The 17,773-nt window shown below is 44.9% G+C and overlaps 1 long non-coding RNA gene and 1 other non-coding gene across 2 annotated transcripts in view; one reads left to right on the plus strand and one right to left on the minus strand.

Annotated features, from left to right (window-relative positions):
• Window positions 1-197: 197 nt before the first annotated feature.
• Window positions 198-7,372, minus strand: LOC125612353. The gene is made up of 2 exons (XR_007342704.1): window positions 7,273-7,372; window positions 198-323 (listed from the first exon to the last, which is right to left on the minus strand). It is a non-coding gene; the product is annotated as an uncharacterized LOC125612353 (long non-coding RNA).
• Window positions 7,373-8,586: 1,214 nt separating this feature from the next.
• LOC107150669 overlaps window positions 8,587-17,773 on the plus strand; it is an 11,649-nt gene continuing 2,462 nt past the window's right edge. Inside the window, exon 1 of the transcript XR_007342699.1 lies at window positions 8,587-9,544. This is a non-coding gene — a transcript (uncharacterized LOC107150669). The remainder of the gene's footprint in view (window positions 9,545-17,773) is intronic.

Here is a 17,773-nt window from a genome sequence, read left to right on the forward strand (position 1 = left end):
TATATATATATATATATATATATATATATAAAATTTATTTAGAGATAGGGTTTTCCTAAGCTAGCTTTGAACCTGTGATCCTCCTGCCCCAGCCTCCCAAGCAGCTGGGATTACAGGCATACCCTCACCTTTGAAGCAACACAATATATCTTTACCCAGCTACCCACATGGCACCTGGAGAGACTTGCCACTGCATACAATCTTCACCAGCAAGATCTTTATTACATCCAACTTTCTTCAGGAACACAGGTATGACATTAAATTGACGATGTTCATTAGATGTGACATACATTAGGTCAATGACATTCTTCTCATTGGACACTCTAAGACATAAACATTAAAAAAGAAGTTCAGAAAAAAGGATGAGTCATTGCTTCACACAAAATAGAAAATATAAATACAAATCACCTCATAAAATTTCTGAACATTATTTGTTAAGCTGATGATTGTACATCCCTGATGCTGTCAAGAAACACCTACTGGGGGCTGGGGATGTGGCTCAAGCGGTAGCGCGCTCACCTGGCATGCGAGCGGCCCGGGTTCGATCCTCAGCACCACATACAAACAAAGATGCTGCGTCCGCCGAAAACTAAAAAATAAATATTAAAATTCTCTCTCTCTTAAAAAAAAAAGAAAAAAGAAATATCTATTGACCCTCAATATAGTTAATGATAAAACAAGTCGAAGACTGGGCATGGTGGCACATGTCTGTAATCCCAGTGACTCAGGATGCTGAGTTAGGAGGATCCTTAATTCAAGGCCAACTTGAGCAACTTAGCAAACCCTGTATCAAAATAAAAAATAAGAAGGGGGGGGCTGGGGATGTGGCTCAAGCGGTAAAGCGCTTGCCTGACATGCACAGGGCGCTGGGTTCGATCCTCAGCACTACATAAAAATAAAATAAAGATGTTGTGTTCATTGAAAACTGAAAAATAAACATTAAAAAGTCTAAAAAAAAAAAAAAAAGAAATGCCTGATGGTGGATTACCACAATCCAAAAATAGGGGGGCTGGGGTTGTGGCTCAGTGGTAGAGCACTCACCTAGCATGCATGGAGCACTGGGTTCGATCTTCAGTACCACATAAAAATGAAATAAAAATATTGTGTCCTCCTACAATTAAAAACATATATAAATAAAAAAAAATAAGGGCTGGGGTTATGGCTCAGCGGTAGAGCACTCGCCTTGCATGTGCGAAGCCCTGGGTTCTATCCTCAACATCACATAAAAATAAATAAATAAAATAAATATATTGTGTCTTTCTACAACTAAACAATAAATATTTTAAAAAAATAAGAAGAGCTGGGGATGTAGCTCAGTGGCAAATCATCTCTGGTAGTTTAATCACTAGTACCAAAAAAAAAAAAAATTGCAATACAAGAGATCCTTTATTAATGCCCCCACAAAAGACTTCTTCACCATAGAGGCTTTAACAACCTCCTCTCATGTTTCCTTAGTCTCTAAATCATCCATGATGCCTATAATTTATCTACAGACTTCTGATGCAAGAAATTGCTCTCCTCCAGCTCCATGCTATATACCATTAGACTGAGAACTACTAGCTTCATACAGGATTCTTCCATAAAGGAGGCTCTCATAGCACTTGAGACCATGCTACCCAGCTGTCCATTATGTCTTGGGCCATGGGAGCAGCATCATACAATCTTGGCATGGCTATTGAGGCCTTCTTGCTAATATGAAATTGGTATCCACAGTATAGATATGCTACAATAGAGTCCTGTAGCATATCCTACCTGCAGCACAGGTAGATTCCACTGTCCTCATCTCCTGACCAGATGCCACAATGTTCTTCCTGACTTCTTGGCTACTTAGGGATCCTCTTGGGATTAACTGGGTGAACAGTAAAGGGAGTTCATATACTATAAGGGTGGCGGTGCCTCTGCTTGTGTGTGTGTGTGTGTGTGTGTGTGTGTGTACACATGCATATGTATGTGATGCTAGGGATCCAACCCAGTGCCTTGCTCATGGTAGGCAAGCATTCTACCACTGAGCCACACCCCAAGCCACAGTGCTTGCTTTCTACTTGCACCTTTCATCCCTTAACAGACTTCGCTGATGAAAGACAGGACCCAAATATCCATACATATTTTTAAATTTTATCATTGGTATTTTGTTGTTGTTGTTGTTGTTGTTGTTGTTGTTGTGTGTGTGTGTGTGGTGCTGGGGATTAAAGCTGAGGCCTTGCACATGCTAGGCAAGTGCTCTACCACTGAGCAATATCCCTAACTCCCACACAATTTTTTAAAAAGTATTTGTTTTTAATACTGGGAATTGAACCCAATGGTTCTTTGCTGCTGAGCTACAGCCCAGTCCTTCTTATTTTATTTTTTTGAGATAGGTTCTTACTAAGTTTCCAAGGCTGGCCTCAAACTTGTGATCCTCCTATATCAGCCTCCGGAGCAGCTGAGATTACAGGCATGTGCCACTGTGCCCAACTTTTAAGGCATTCATATTAGCTCTAAAATTTGTGTCCTGGACAACAAATGACCCCACTTAACATTTTTCAGATGGTTAGGTAATTGCTAATCATCTGGCCATCTGGTCAAATCAATGGCAATGATGCCTTTTCCAAGGTTACCCTCTTTGAGGTAAAGAACTCTGGGAATGTCTTGTTTCAAGATATGCAAAAATATAAATCAGGGTCAGACATACTAGAGCCACAATACAAGGTCTCACCAAGACATGCTTTGTCCTCTTCAGAGTTTTGGACATTACTGAGAGTGACCAAGACATTCATTTCACTTCTAAAAATGCATCAGACTGGGGGCTGGGGTCATAGTTCAGCAGTAGAGTGCTTGCCTAGCATGTGCGAAGCACTGGGTTCAATTCTAAGCACCATATAAAAATAAATAAACTAAATAAAGGCATTGTGTCCAACTACATCTAAAAACTAAATATTAAAAAAAAATGCATCAGACTGGGTTCTTGAACAAAGCATCCAACAAAATGCTCAGCTCCCTTACTAGCCCTGGCCCTGCAGGCCTCATAGAGCATAATATCAGTTTACTTCCCCAAGGTTAAGTTTTATCAAATGAAATATGACACATTTCCATTTCACATCCACTGTCAGGGTGAATTGCAACAGAGTCTGATTCCATGATTGATGTTTGCCCACTGACAGATTTGAAGCCTCACAATTCCCCCTTTCCCTTTAGCCCTACATTTGGTAGATAAAAAAAAAGCCTAGATGCTTCTTCCCTTGGCTCTGGCAGGAAGTCCAAATCATAAAAACACTGGCCTGTGCATGGGAACCTCATTTAAGCCTCATCCTTTAGCCCTAATAAAATCCAGGGCCATTTGCCCCTTCCTTTCTCTCAACAGGCATTTGAAGGCCTGTTCTGCTCTGCCCAGAAAGTCTCATCTTGTAAGTGATTAACTTTTTCACGTCTTCATGGTATACATCATCAGTCTCCACATCCAAACCAAATTGTGGATAAGGAGCTGATCCCTGCTCTGCAGGGCAACCACAAACAACCAGTACAAATGTCAAGAAAGAAAGACTGTGGAACTGTCCCAGAGTGAAGGAGACCAGGGAGAAAAGACAATTCAAGGCCATAAGTCATACAGGATTAGATACTGGACCAGAAAAAGGATAAAGGACAAAAATTGAATAAGGTCTCTAGATGAGTTAATAGTATTGTATCAATGTTCATCTCCTAGTTTTGATAGTAATTTGTAGCTATGTAGGATGCTACCATATAGGGAAACTGGGAACAGAGTTTATGGAAATTCCAGGAGCAATTTTGAAAATATAAACTTTAAATTAAAGGTGAAATGTCTGTTTTTTTTTTTTTGAGACAAATAAAAGCTGAAAGAAACTGTCATCAGCAGACCTACACAATATAAAATATTTTTTAAAAAATAGATCAGAAGTTGGGTATGGTTGCACATGCATATAGTTCCAGCTACAGGGGAGGTTGAGGGAAGATCACTTGAGCCCAGGAATTCAAACGAGCTTGGGAAACACACTGAGACCCCATCTCAAAAAATAAAGGAAGGAAAAAAGGAGGAGGGAAGGAAGGTATAAAGGAAGAAATAATAAACACGAGGAAGAAGAAATATGACAAAGATGAATATTTGGGTCTATAAAAGGGACAAGGGGCACCAGATAAGATAAAAATGCATAGAAAAACTGGGCATCATGGCATGTGCCTATAATTCCAGCTACTTAAGAGGCTGAGTCCTGGGCAACTTAGCAACATCCTGTCTCAAAATAAGATAAAAAGGGCTGGGGATGTAGCTCAGAGAATAGTCCTGTGCTCAATCACCAGTAATAAATAGATAATATTTTTTTCATTTTAAATAAAAGATAACTTTACTCTTTAAGCAAAATATAACAATGTATTAAAGAGTTCATAGCTATAAATAAGTTATACTCAGGCAATATCCAAAAACGAGGGGACAATGAAGGTACACTATTGTGTCACTGTACATAAGGTGATAGAATATTATTTAAATATAGACTGTGATAAGTTAAAGATGCAAACTGCAAATCTTTGATGTGATAGTTTATTTTATGTGTGAACCTGAGTGGGCCATGGGGTACTCAGCTATTTGGTTAAATGACATTCTGAGTGTGTCTAGAAGGATATTTTTGGATGAGATTAACACTTAAACTGATAGACTGAATGTAGCAAATTGTCCTCTCAATGTGAAGTGGCCATATCCAATCATTTGAAGATCTGAACAGAACCAAAAGGCCCTTCTATTGGTAGAGGAAGATTCTCTCTGCCTGATTGTCTTTGATCTGGGACACCAATCTTCAGCATTTCAGGCTCAGACACAGACTGGAACCATAAACTTTCCTGAATCTCCAACCTGCTACCTGCTTATCTTGGGACTTCTTGGCCTCCATAATTGGGTGAGCTAATTTCTTACAATAAAGCTCTTTAACTCTCTCTATATATACATATCTCTTATTGATTCTGTGTTTTAGAGAACTCTGGCTGATATTCTAGCAAGTGCTTAGACTCTTCACTTTTGCCTGTGAATGTGCAATGGCTGACTACAAGCAGGATTAAAGACTTGGCATCTCTGCTTCCATTTTGCATTCATTTTCTTTGCTCCTAGTCACCTTGGAACTAGGAACAAAGTCTGGTTTGATAAACATCTTGCGGTGAGTTGAAGCTTACCACCACCACCCTCCACCCCCGCCATGCAACAATAACTTTCTTATTAGGACCTGGGATAATGATGGACAGACCACACCTGATCAAGATCACCTCCACTGGCAGCTATGAAAAGCCTCCAGCTGTGCAAATCCCTAATCCCTGCCCACATTCCCCCTTCTATAAAACTTCCAAGTCATTGTCAGCCCCTCAAAGACATAGCTAAAGACATGGATCCCATTTACTTCCCATAGAGCTGCACTGATTAAAATTCCTTTCATGCTTTTCACCATTACTTTTTCTGTGGGTCCAAGTGGATGGACCTAATTTGTTGGATCCACAGAGCTGGACCTCTGGCCTAGAACTCTGATAAAAATATGTTTTTATTTTTAGGGTAACAGGAACCACTAAATATTAAAAAAAATTACAATTTCAACAGTTGAAATAAGAGAAATATTTAAAAATGTTCAATCCAAAAGGAAAAACAAAACAGACAAAAAGTGGGACAAATAGGGGGGCTGGACATGGTGGCATATGCCTGTAATCCTAGTGATTTGGGAGACTGAGGCAGAAGGTTCAAAAGTTTGAGCATAGTCTGGGTAACTTAGTGAGACTGTGTCTCAAAACAAGAAATAAAAAAGGCTAGAGATGTAATTCAGTGGTGGAGAGCCCTTGGGTTCAGTTTTCAATACTGCAATTAATCAATCATAAAAACAAATAGGAATGCCAGGTGCAATGGTACATGCCTGTAATCCTAGCAGCTCAAGAGGCTGAGGCAGGAGGATCACAAGTTCAAAGCCAGCCTCAGCAACTTAGAGAGGCCCTAAGCAACTGTCTCAAAATAAAAAATGGATGGGGATGTGGCTCAGTGGTCAAGCACCCCTATATTCCATCCCTGGTACCAAAAAAAAAAAAATCCTAAGGAATTTAAAAAAAAAAGCAAGGAGAGGTAATAAGAAATATTAACAAGGCCACAGGCTATAAGTCAAATATATGCCAACTATCTGATTCACTGCTTGGTGTTTTTTCCAAGGGAAATTAAAACATGTGTCCATACCAAAGACTTAAAGTAAATCTTTATGGTAGCTTTATGCATAATAGGCCAAAACTATAAACTATCTCAGTGTCCAATACTTGGCAAATCAATAAACAAATTGTGGTGCTTCCATACAATATAATACAGTCACTGAGCGCAGTGGCACACACCTGTAATCCCAGTGACTCTGGAGGCTAAGGCAGGAGGACGACAAACTCTTGCCAGCCTCAGTAATTCAGTGGGACCCTGTCTCAAAATGAAAAATAAAAAAGGCTGGGGATGTAGCCCAATGGTAAAGCACCCCTAGGTCTAGACCTCAGTACCAGAAAAATAAAAAAAAAAATTAAAAATATAACTACCATATAATTCAACAGTACCACTTCTGGGTATATATCCAACAGAATTGAAATGAGGATCTTGAAGGGATATTTGTATACTCACTCATTACAGCACTATTCACAAAAACCAACATGTGGAGGCAACCCAAATACTCACCTGTGGATGAACAGAAAAACAAAATGAGGTATATAAATTCAGTGGAATATTATTTAACTTTATAAAAAGAAGAAAATCTTGTCACATGCTATATCATAGACGAACCTTAAAGATATTATGTAAAATGAAATAAAGCAGTCACAAAAATGATAAATATTGTATGATTCCACTAATATGAGGTATCTAAAGTATTCAAACTCATAGAAACAGAAAACAGAATGGTGGTCCCCAGGAGCTAGAAAAATGGGGCAGTGGAAACCTGTTGCTTAATGGACATAGAATCTCTGTTTTGCAAAAAGTTCAAGAGATCTGAGGCAAAACAATGTGAATGTTCCTAACACTATGGAACTGTATAATTAAAAATAGTTAAGATGATTAATTTGTTGTATGTGCTTACAATTTATTAAATGCACAAAAATCTCCCAAAACAAACAAAGTCACACTGATAAGGTCACTATAAATGCATGACAGTGACTAAAATGATTAAGATAATTCCAGGTGTTAGACTAGATATGGGGCAACTATTGCTCTCAAACATTACTGGTTGAGAGTGTTAAACTGGTCAACTACTTTGGAAAAGTCTCAGTATGTAACAGAGATAAACATATCCTTACCTTACTACCTGATGTTTCCACTCCAGGGTCTCCAAATGCAGGTGTCTATCAAAAGACATCTCAGGAATGTTCATAGCAGATTTTCACAATAGCCCTATACAGAAAACAAATAAAAAAAATCCACCAAGAGCTGAATGGTCAAGTGCATTGTGATATATTCATATTATGGAATATGACAAAAAATAGAATTAACTACGGACACAACAACATGTATTGTCCATCCACCCCCAATAATATCGAGCAGATGAAGATAAATGCAAAAGAATATAAACCACTGATTTTGTTTATGTGAAGTTCAAGGGTAGGCAAAACTAACCCATGGTGAGAAGACAGAATCATTGTTACTTCGGGGGCTAAGTATTGACTAGAAGGTTGCTGATGGGAAGGAGTACAAGGAGTCTTTCAGTAGATGGCAGATATCCTGTTCTAGGTGGTGGTTACATAGTTATGTACATATGCCAAAATACATTGAGCCACACACTTAATTTTAGTGTCCTTTATTGCCTGTGCACCATAAATCAAAAGTACAGAAAATAAAAATTTAAAAGCAGATCCATCAGAGACAAAGTTTAATTTGTCGTATTTCTCTTCCTATGTTTCTATGCACATAGAATAAAATTTCCATTTGGATGTGTGTGTGTTTTTTTTTTCCTTCAGTATTTTAAGGTGACCAACATGTGCAAATGGGAGGAGGCTACAAAAGCAAAACATAAGTCACTCAACCTACTCTCATTTTATGGAGGCAAAACTTGAGACCAAAAGAGGAGAGAGGAGAGGGGCTGAAGTTCCACAATAAGTTAGCGGTAAAACTAGGTCTAGAACACAGATCTCACTAGGTGCAGGCCTGTAATCCCAGCAACTCAGGTGGCTGAAGCGGGAGGTTTGAAAGTTTGAGACCAGTCTCAGCAACTTAGCAAGACCCTTGGTAACTTAGACCCTGTTCCAAACAAAACAAAACACAGATTTCAGACAGACCCCTGCTGACTCCTGGACAACTGTTTTCAGGAAGGGGCTGGACTGAGTGGGTCCGCAGTCCACGGCTGGAGGAGCAGGAAACTCTGGGATATGAGGCCAGGAGAGTGGGGCAACTGCTTGGAAACCAGACAGGGATAGCCAGGAAAATTGTAGTTCACTGATTGTAGGTAAGTTGGATCTCAGAAAGAAGTAAGAGGAACCTGCAGTTTCAGGATGACACCCTAAGAACACTCAGGTCAAATCGCAAAGAAGTTCCAAGGGGCTGGTATGGAAAGTGAAAATTCCAAGCTCTTATTGTGACCTTGGCCAAGGTCGTTCCTTCTGAGCTCACTTGTTCCTTCAACAGGGAAGAATCCCACTTAACGCCCTGGGAAGAAGGGAGGCAGGTAGAGGAGCAGCCTGCTGTCTGGTGCCGCCCTCCAGACAGAAGCTGCTCGGTCTTGGTGAAGGGCGGGAAGCCAGCCGCAGAGCTGAAGATGGGCTGCAACCGGGCGGAGGAGGGGTGTGGAGGAGGGCCCTACTCTCCCCCCACCCATCTGTGTCCTAAACCTGGATGTGTCGCCTCTCGCTGAGGGTCTGGGCGCCCCCTCCCCTTCTCAGGCTCCTCCGCCTCGCCCCTCCCTCTCACATTTCCAACTCCCAAGGACAACTTGTCGCTCTTTTCAGACGCCAGGGGCTTCCCTCCGTCCCCTGCCTCTGCTTTCTGCCCTTCTTTTGTCTATTCCTGCATTTGACGGTTTCTCCGGGAGCGTTTCCTGGATCTTCTTCTCTCTTGTCTGTTATATTCATTCATATACCCCCCCTTCTCTCTCTCTCTCTCTCCACACACGCGCACGCACACACATACACACCCTCACCCTCTCCAACCTCCTCCCTCCCAGCCATCGCGGCGCCTTTCCGCCACTGCTCTGGCCTTTCACAAACGCGCAAGGCCCATCCCAGTAACCGCCACGCGGTGATCCGACGGCGCCCCAAGGCGGGGGCAGGTGAGATTGGCTGGAGCCCCGCCCGGGCAGACGCGAAGGAAGGAGGTGCCGGTGCCAATCCACCTCGCCGGCCCAGTCCTCTCCCCCAAACTCGCCGGCGCCAGGGGGACGCAGGACTCTTGAGTCCCTTCGCGCCCCAGCGCCGTCGGCGCCGCCCCGCCACAGACACGGCCTCAGAGGCCTCAAAGGGGCGGCGGTCCGGGCGGCCACCCGGGGCCACCTAGCCCCTTGCCCTGAGCGCCCTCACCTTCGTCCCCAGAAGCCCAGGATTCCTCTTGGGAAGACGCAGGAGGACGGCGCGGTTGTGAAAGGTAGGTGAGCCGCTCCCCGCTCTTGCTTTCGCCGCTGGGGGGCCACAACCACGCAGATCAGAGCTGCGGTGTTTCAAAAAAAAAAAACCCTCTCCAGGCTGGGCGGCCCCCGACCAGGCTTCCAGGACTGACCGTGGCGAGCGTGGGCTACTCCGGGCCACAACCTAACCTTGAGCTCCAGACCGACCAGGTTCCTGGGTGGGGCCTCGAGCGCCCACCCAGAACGCCTTGGCCTCTCCACTCGCTCACGCCTTCCTCTCTCACTCCAAGCGGAGGTGTGTGCGTGGGGGCGAGCGGGGCGCCCCTCCTCGCTCTACCCGCTACTCTGGCTCCCCAGGGCCTGGTGCTGCCTTCTGCGCCGGTTCTTCCCGCCCCCAACCGCGGTAGTGGGAGAGGCAGGGTCCAGCGGCCCGGGGGGAGGGGTGGGGGGTGGTGGAGACGCTTGAAGAGGAAAAAAGGCCGTTTTCTGGATAAAAATTAGAAATTTCTGTTTGGAACTCTGGGCCCAGACATGAGCCCCCAGGTCCCGAGGTGTAAAATCAGCTCTCTCTAGCTGCCCTCTGGAACAGGGGAAGAATTCTCAGGGAAGTTTTTGCTTCACTTTTGGGGGCGGCAAGGGGACCTAGGTTTCCTTCCTCTTCTGAACTGCGATGGGCCTCCGGTGGCCTCCTGCCTGGGAAAGCGTGCATCTGATTCTCTAGGGGTGCCAGGCGCCGCCATCTTACTTGAAACTCACACTCACAAAAACACCGTGTGTGCATTTTTGTAGAGTGGCCTGTTGTTTATGGGAGTGGGCAGAAGGCAGGAAAAGGGTCTCAATCTTTATGAACCAGCTATTGGGTCAATACAAAAATTATTCCCTTTTGAAGAAAGGTGTGGATCTTGTGAGTATTGTGTGGTCTCAGAGGAATTAGCTGCAGGAGTCGATGAGGAATCTTATATGACAGCAACTCCTCTCATCGTGTAAAGATTGATGATTCACGACTGGGGTTGTGGCTCTGTGGTAGAGCACTCACCTAGCATGGGTGAGGCACTGGGTTCGGTCCTCAGCACCACATAAAGATAAATAAATAAAGGTATTGTGTCCATCTACAACCAAAACATATTTTAAAAAAAGATTGACGATTTACCCAAACATGCAAAAGAGACAAAATTGTGTGCTTCCAATTGTGTTGTGCTCTATAATAAAGGTAATAGGTAAGAAACGTGCACCCCCTCTCCAAAGTAAGACAATACATAGTACCTTTCAGGTACTCCATACATGCTAAATTTGGCAGTGTACTGCATAGGGCTGTGCTCAGGATAAATAGAAGTACAAAGACTCATAATGGAGAAGGTGGGTTCTCTGAGTGAAAGTTCCTGTTTCTCAGTGAACTTCCCTGACCCTTTGAGGGAAAGATGCTGAAGCTTTTCCTGCACACTTTGGGGCTGCTGCTCCTTCCTTTCCCTAGAGTCTGAACTGGTCCACTTGGATCCAAGTCCAGATACACCCCTACCCCCTCCAGCCTAATTGGGATGAAACAACCTCCACTCCTAACCAGATAGCCCTTGACTCCCCAGGAGGAGAGCTGCCTGCCCTGTGCTATAATTTAGAACCACTACCCTAACACAACACACACACACACACACACACACACACACACACACACACACATGTACACACTGCCCCAAGAACAAATGCAAGGAAAAACTTAACAAGCCCCAGGTAGGGTATTGTGGGAAGATCTCTGAGGATCTCTTTGGATCCTTGCTCTACCACAGTACAATTTGAAAGACCCACTACTACAAATGGCTGTCAGTTCTACCTTTGCATCACCTCAAAAGGCAATGAACCCATGTAAGAAGCATCCTTAGGGAGTGTCCTTTGGGATGGGAACTTTGTCTCCTACTCAGCCCACCTCCAACTTTTGTTCTTCCTGGTTGTATTAAAACAAACATAAGCCTTCAAATGCTTTTGGGTTAGAAAGAGTGTTTCATTATTTTAATCTATTAGAATTCTCTCTCATTTTCACCTTCCTCATCTCTCTCTTACTCACAGGTTTTGTCTTCTCTTTTTCTCCAAACTCTGGAAGTCAGAAAATGCATGACTTCTGGGCTTGAAGGAAAGGGATGGCAAGGGAAAGGAGGAGATATTTGGTCCATTCAGGCAGTACCCAAACAATGATTGGAACCAAATTATCATATTGGAGCCTGCTCTCTGAGATTTACAGGCTATTTAATTCCACAATACCTCTTTCCACTCCAAGATCCAAAAGCATCTTATTCCTCAAGAGGAACTAAAGGTTTGGGGCTTCTTTAGTTTTCAAAAATGAGAGAAGAAAAAAATCACTAGTTATTTAGGTGGCTAGAAGTAGAGGGAGTCTGTAGTTTGGTCAGGAGGTCTGGGCACACAGAGAAAGGAGTCTGGGGGTAGAGGGAAGGAGGGTTGAGGCAAGGCCTGACACCAACTGAGCAACTATGTAAGGCAGGCTTTGTTCTGAACTTGCTGGTGGGGAACCTTGAGCTCTTCACTGCTAGAGGTGAAATCAGATACTAGAAGCCCAGGTCCCTCTCCTATCTAACTGCTCCAAGCCCCCCCACCAAATCCACTCTGGGCCAAAAATAAAGAATATTTTAAAGAAAAGGGCAGAAGCCCTGATTAAGCACTCAGACTCATTCTGAAAGCAATAAAGAAAATCTTTATCCATCAGTGTGGCAATGTGGATAGGATCAGCTTGAGTTTCAGAGTTTGGGGGTCCTGAACTCAATGGAGTTAGACAGCAGGGCTAACCTCCTTTCCCCATGCCCGATTTTGCTCACACCCCCTCCCCAGGGCTTCTCAGAAAGTGACATCTAGCTCTTTTTTTTTTTTTTTTTGGTAGAATTGTGAAATCACACAATTTCAGAGGGACTCAGATTCCTTAAACCTTAGGTTAAGATCTATTAGGATTGATCAGAGAAATATGTGCCTGGAAGAGAGTAAAACCAAATATGGTCAGTAGAGTGTAGATCTTCCCTTTTCCCCTCCTCAGTTGATATCTTCATCCTAACCAGGTCAACCTTTAGCTTAAAAACACCCAGGTGGCAATGTGTCCCTCCCTACCTTTGACTGTAAATGAAAGGGAAAAAATACCCAGAGCCTAAAAGTTGGATCTGAAATACAATGCCTTCTTTCTTGGGAAGATACCAAGTTGCCACCCTGATCCTATTTTCCATCCTTACCTCTCTCCACAGGCTATGAGAACAGCCTTTACCTTGCAGGGATAATTAATGCCAAAGCATCCCCACTAGCTGGTCATCCATCTTGGGGCCCTCTGAGTCTCTTCCATTCTCACCCTTCTCTCTCTCTCTCTCTCTCTCTCTCTCTCTCTCTCTCTCTCTCTCTCTGTATTTTATTTAGAGACCGGGTCTCACTGAGTTGCTTAGAGCCTTGGCCATTGCTGAGACTGGCTTTGAACTTATCACCCTTCTCTTTTGAAGTATTTCTAGACTACTGTTTAAGGTAGAATCTCAGCCAGAGTGGAGGAGGGGACCTTAATTCACAATAATCTGGATATTAGTAATAATAATGACAAAACATGACCAGGAGAGGCTAGGGGTATAGCTCAGTTGTCCATACTGCAGGAGGCCCTGGGTTCATTCCCAGCACCACAAAACGAACAAACAACAAAAATCCATGAACTGGCAAGCCTCACCCACCCAGAAAAGTTACCCTTGAATGGTCCTCAGGGAGGGCGCTGAGGTGCAGACCAGCAAGGCCAGAACGCAGAAAACTTCCCTATGGAGAGAGAAATCAATGGCCAGATACCTCACTCCTTAAAAACAATAAAAGGGAGCGGGCCCAAATTTCTACTCGTTAAAACTCTTACCTCTTTTTCAATACGACTCCGAGGTGAACCAGAGGAAACATAGGTCCTGCAGCAACCTTCTCCCTGCTGGTCTTCCCCTGAGAGCTAAGAGGCCCCTGCTTTGCTGTTCCTGACAGCGTCACTGCTGTGGGACCAGGTCTCACGTAGGTAGAGTAGTCCAGGTAGAGTAGTCGGGGAAGTCGGAAGTCTTAATGAGGTATTGGAGACCTCTGCACCCCTCCACAGCAGTCTTCGGAACAGCTTGGTACTGCGCAGAACCAACGCAAGTCCTTAGTCTAGATTCCCCTGCGCAGGCTTCCATGGCGCACCCCGACGGCGCGCACCCGCAGTGCTCCCCTCTGGGGCTCTGTACCTTCGCCTCTGGCTGGGCTGGGCACAGAGTGATCTCTGTGCAAGCCGCTGGCCCCCTTTCAGACTGCATCTCTACTGTGGGCATCATGACTGCAAAGGACAGGGAGGTGCAGAAGCTGCAGTGTTGGAGCAGGAGAAGGGTCAGGGGCTCTCTGGAATTCTGTGCTCCTCCGGCCCAGGCCTCCATAACGCAGTTGCCGCAGCGGCGGAATCTGGAGGCCTTGAGTCCCAGAATTTAGGGGAGGATGCCTAACAGAAGGATTAGAAAAGAGGTTTTCAAATCCGGCCTTGGTCGCAAAGCAGCACCTAAGGGGCAAAGGGAGATCGCAGTTAACACAGATGCGCCCTCAAGTCCCACAAAGCCAAAAGCCTGAAAGACCCACAACTTCTACTGTCTGGGATGGGAGGAAATGAACTGGGATCGGAAGGCTCAGTCCAGACATCAGCTCAAGGAGAGCCTGTAAACGCGACCTAGCGCCTCGCCCCAAGCGGGATCTTGACCGCGCGGACAGAGCAATAGAGAGAGATCCGACTTAACCCTAGGGCGGAGCGTCACGCGGGGCTCCCTCGCCTGTAACGAGTGAGCAAGATCTTCACGATCATCTGCCCAGAGGGGAGTGGGTCCTAGTGCCTGGATCTCAGCGCTCCAAAATATATCTGCTGCCCCCAAAGAACAGTTCACTTGCTCTCTCCAGGCCGCCGGCGCCAGCGTCGCTCGCCCCATTCTCCATTTGTGTGTTTTTTTCCTCTCCGGATTCTACCTTCCTCCTCATCATTAACAAACCATCTAACGAAACACCGCCAGGTCCCTGGCAGAGGGGTACCTTTATCCCCGAGCCAGCCAATTAATCAGAACATTAAGGAGCCCTAGAAGTTGTAATGGGGCGGTTTGGAACGAGGGGGCGCTGAGGAGGTGTCTTTAACCTCCCGGTAAGGATGGGAAACAGAGGCGCGCCTGGCCGCCTCTGCCGCCCCTCTGAGCCCTTCTCAGCACCCGGGTTTTGACTGCTCCACCTTCTCATAGCGCTCCAGCTCTCTCTTCCTGACCAGCTATTTAATTTCTCTTTGTATTTCTCCATCTTTCTCTGCGGTCGTCGAGGATCACTTTCTTTGTACCTACTTCTATCTACCTGTCCAGCTGTCTCTTGTGCCCTTTTCAGGCCCCAACGAGGGGAGGGCCAAAAGAACTCAAAGTTTACAGGAGGCGGCCCCACTGGCGGTCTCCGCTCCTTAGTCCAGAGTGAGCTCCTTAGACTTGGCTGTAACTGTGGTAGCTGGACACCGGAAAAAATATTTCCTCTTGAAGGGGAGGGCCTTTTTGAGGAGGGAAATGTTTCCTGAAACATTCAGTATGGACCAGCTTAAGACACGGCAGCACATTGCAGGAGAAGGTACAGGCCCTAGTGGAGCAAATTCTGTATCATTTTGATTAGAGACACAGCTTACATACTCCTTCTCCATGAAGCAACTGTGCATGAAGTGGGCATTGGATATTGTGGGCTGCCTTGCCTTAGTCCTAGAGATTTCAGCATATTTGATCAGATGCCTGATATTTCAGGCAAGACCAGGTGACAGTATCTACCTGACCTTTGTGCACATGATTGTCCTGTCTTTTAATTTGTCTTTTTAGGCACCAAGTCCAGTTCACTCTCCTCCCTCTGATTCACATTTTTGAGTGCTTATATGTGAATGGTTGATGAGAAGTTCTTATCATTTTAAATATCACCCACTGATATTTTGAAATTTGATGAAAAATGCTGATCTATTCAGGGGAAAGATGCACTTTATTATACTTGCCAAACCCACCATTTCAGAGGGTTTTAGTCTCCTCAGAGCCTAAGTTAAGAATTCCTATTTGGAATGATCAAAGGAGCTGGTGTTCAGAAAATGCCACAGTGTCACTTTTTCCCTTTGACTGTTGCATCTGTGTTCTCCAGGCCAACCTTCACCTTTCAAAACATTCAGGTGGCAATGATACCCACTATTGCCAGTAAGGTCCAGACTTGGGGGGGGGGGCGGTCAGTGTTTCTTTCCAGACACCAGGGAGCTGGTGACAGTAGGAAGAGTTTTACTGGGGAAAGTTGATCTTGGACTGGCTATGGGTGGGACCAGGTTTGGGCAGCCTCCCAGCTGCTAAAAAACTCTATTGGGACTCTACTGGAGAGAGACGGGTATCCAGAGACAACCCCATAGCTAATGTTCTGAGCCAAGAAAGCAAAATGGGGATCAGATGAGGCAATAGAATGTTCTTTTGTGTCCCTTATTGATCTATCTGTTCAGTTTCCTCAGGTATTCCAACTAGGCATGGGAACTGAGGAATTAAACCAAGGTTTGAGGCTGGGGAATATAAAACTCTGTGCTGGAAGGGGGAGGATTTGCTCCTAAATACTTTTATAATCTTTATAAACAGCCAAACAGTATATTTATAACAGCCAAACAGTATGTAATCTCTGACAGTCCTGGAGATCTCCCAGTTTTACCCAGCTTCAAGTGTTGTAGTTTATTTCCATATAGAAGTTGAGTTAGCTTTTCTTGCCTAGCCTAGTAAAATGATATGAGTTGACCAAGCCAGATCTTCCAGAAGAAAAGCTAGGCTTTTTTTTGGAGTCTGGGAAGTAAACAAATTTTTTTTCTAGGACTATGTTCAGACATATTAAGGAAACCAGAATTATCTGGTCAATTTTACCTTCCCCTGCACACACATATACACACCATGCCCCGGCTCTCCTGGCTGTTCCTCAATTACCTACACATTTTGAATAAAGGTGACTTGGAGCAGATAAGGCTCCAACCATTTCCGATTGCCCCTCTTTGAGCTGGCACAAAGACCACCTACCAGCCCACCTATAGCCCTGGTCTGTGACAAGAAGCCAATGACTGGCTAATAGTATTCAAACCCCTGCCTGAAGATAAAGAGAAAAAAATAAACAATTTTCTGCTTGGGGCAGCTTAAACTGAATAATCCTGGCTGTGAAAACCTGACCTAAATGCTTTTAATCAGAGCAGAAGGAATATATGCCCATTTGCTCTCTACTTTACTAATTAAAGAAAGCTAATTAATGTTTTCAGGAACTTCCAACTGAGGGTCAGGAGCCTCTAGTCATCTTTTCACCCCTCCTTGCTCCCCTACACCCCACCCTTACTCCCACAGGGCTGTCTCCACTGTGGAGTTGGCCTCTTTCTGACAGACAATGTGGGGGGCTCCCCTGACCCTTGGGCTCCACCCCTGCACCAGGACTTTGGCCCTGAAAAGCTGCTTTCCATTGGCCAAAAGTTCTTGCTCAGCAGGGTTTCCCCTCTTCTCCTGTCCCTGGGCTTGTTTCTGGGAGCTAGACCTCTCAATGTCTGCCAAGTCAGCACTGCTGATTGGTGGGGTGTGGCTCCCACTGGAGCTGCACATCTCAGCCCAATGCTGGGCACACAGTAGGTGCTCAATAAATGTTCACTGAATATGGAATGAAAGTCCCCGTCAGGTAAAATCCTGACTGGTTTGAAGATTTTCTGGGTGGGAGCATGGAGAGCCCCAAGACCTCCTGACTGCCCCAGGAAGTGGATAAGACCTGATTTATCTCAAGCATTTCTCATTTGTTCTCTTTAATTCCAGTCCCCTTACCCCTGTTTTTATTTTTATTTTTTATCCATTTTCTAAGGCAGGATCCTATCCTGCTCACTCCAGCAAAGGGAAAGGGCTCACCTAGAAGTCAATTGAATATATGCTGTGGCTGGCTTCCCAGACTTTTCCCCATGAGACCCAGATTCTTCAAGCTAAAAGGAGTTTGAACCTGAAATGAGCCAGATAATTGCCCCAATTCTCTGTTCCTTATTGAAGAGGTAGTTACAGGCCAAGGGGTTCAAGGGGCCTCACTTTTATAGACATTGCTCTAAGTCAAAAGAATACACTATACACATGCAGGCTGAGACTCACACCCTCCAACCTAGACTGGTTCTCTGAGAACAAAGCAGGCTTCCTCCTCCTCCCCCTTCTGCCGCTGCCGCCGCCGCCTCCTCCTCCTCCTCCTCCTCCTCCTCC

Source organism: Marmota marmota, unplaced genomic scaffold, assembly GCF_001458135.2.
Source record: "Marmota marmota marmota unplaced genomic scaffold, marMar, whole genome shotgun sequence".
NCBI classification, from domain to species: domain Eukaryota; kingdom Metazoa; phylum Chordata; class Mammalia; order Rodentia; family Sciuridae; genus Marmota; species Marmota marmota.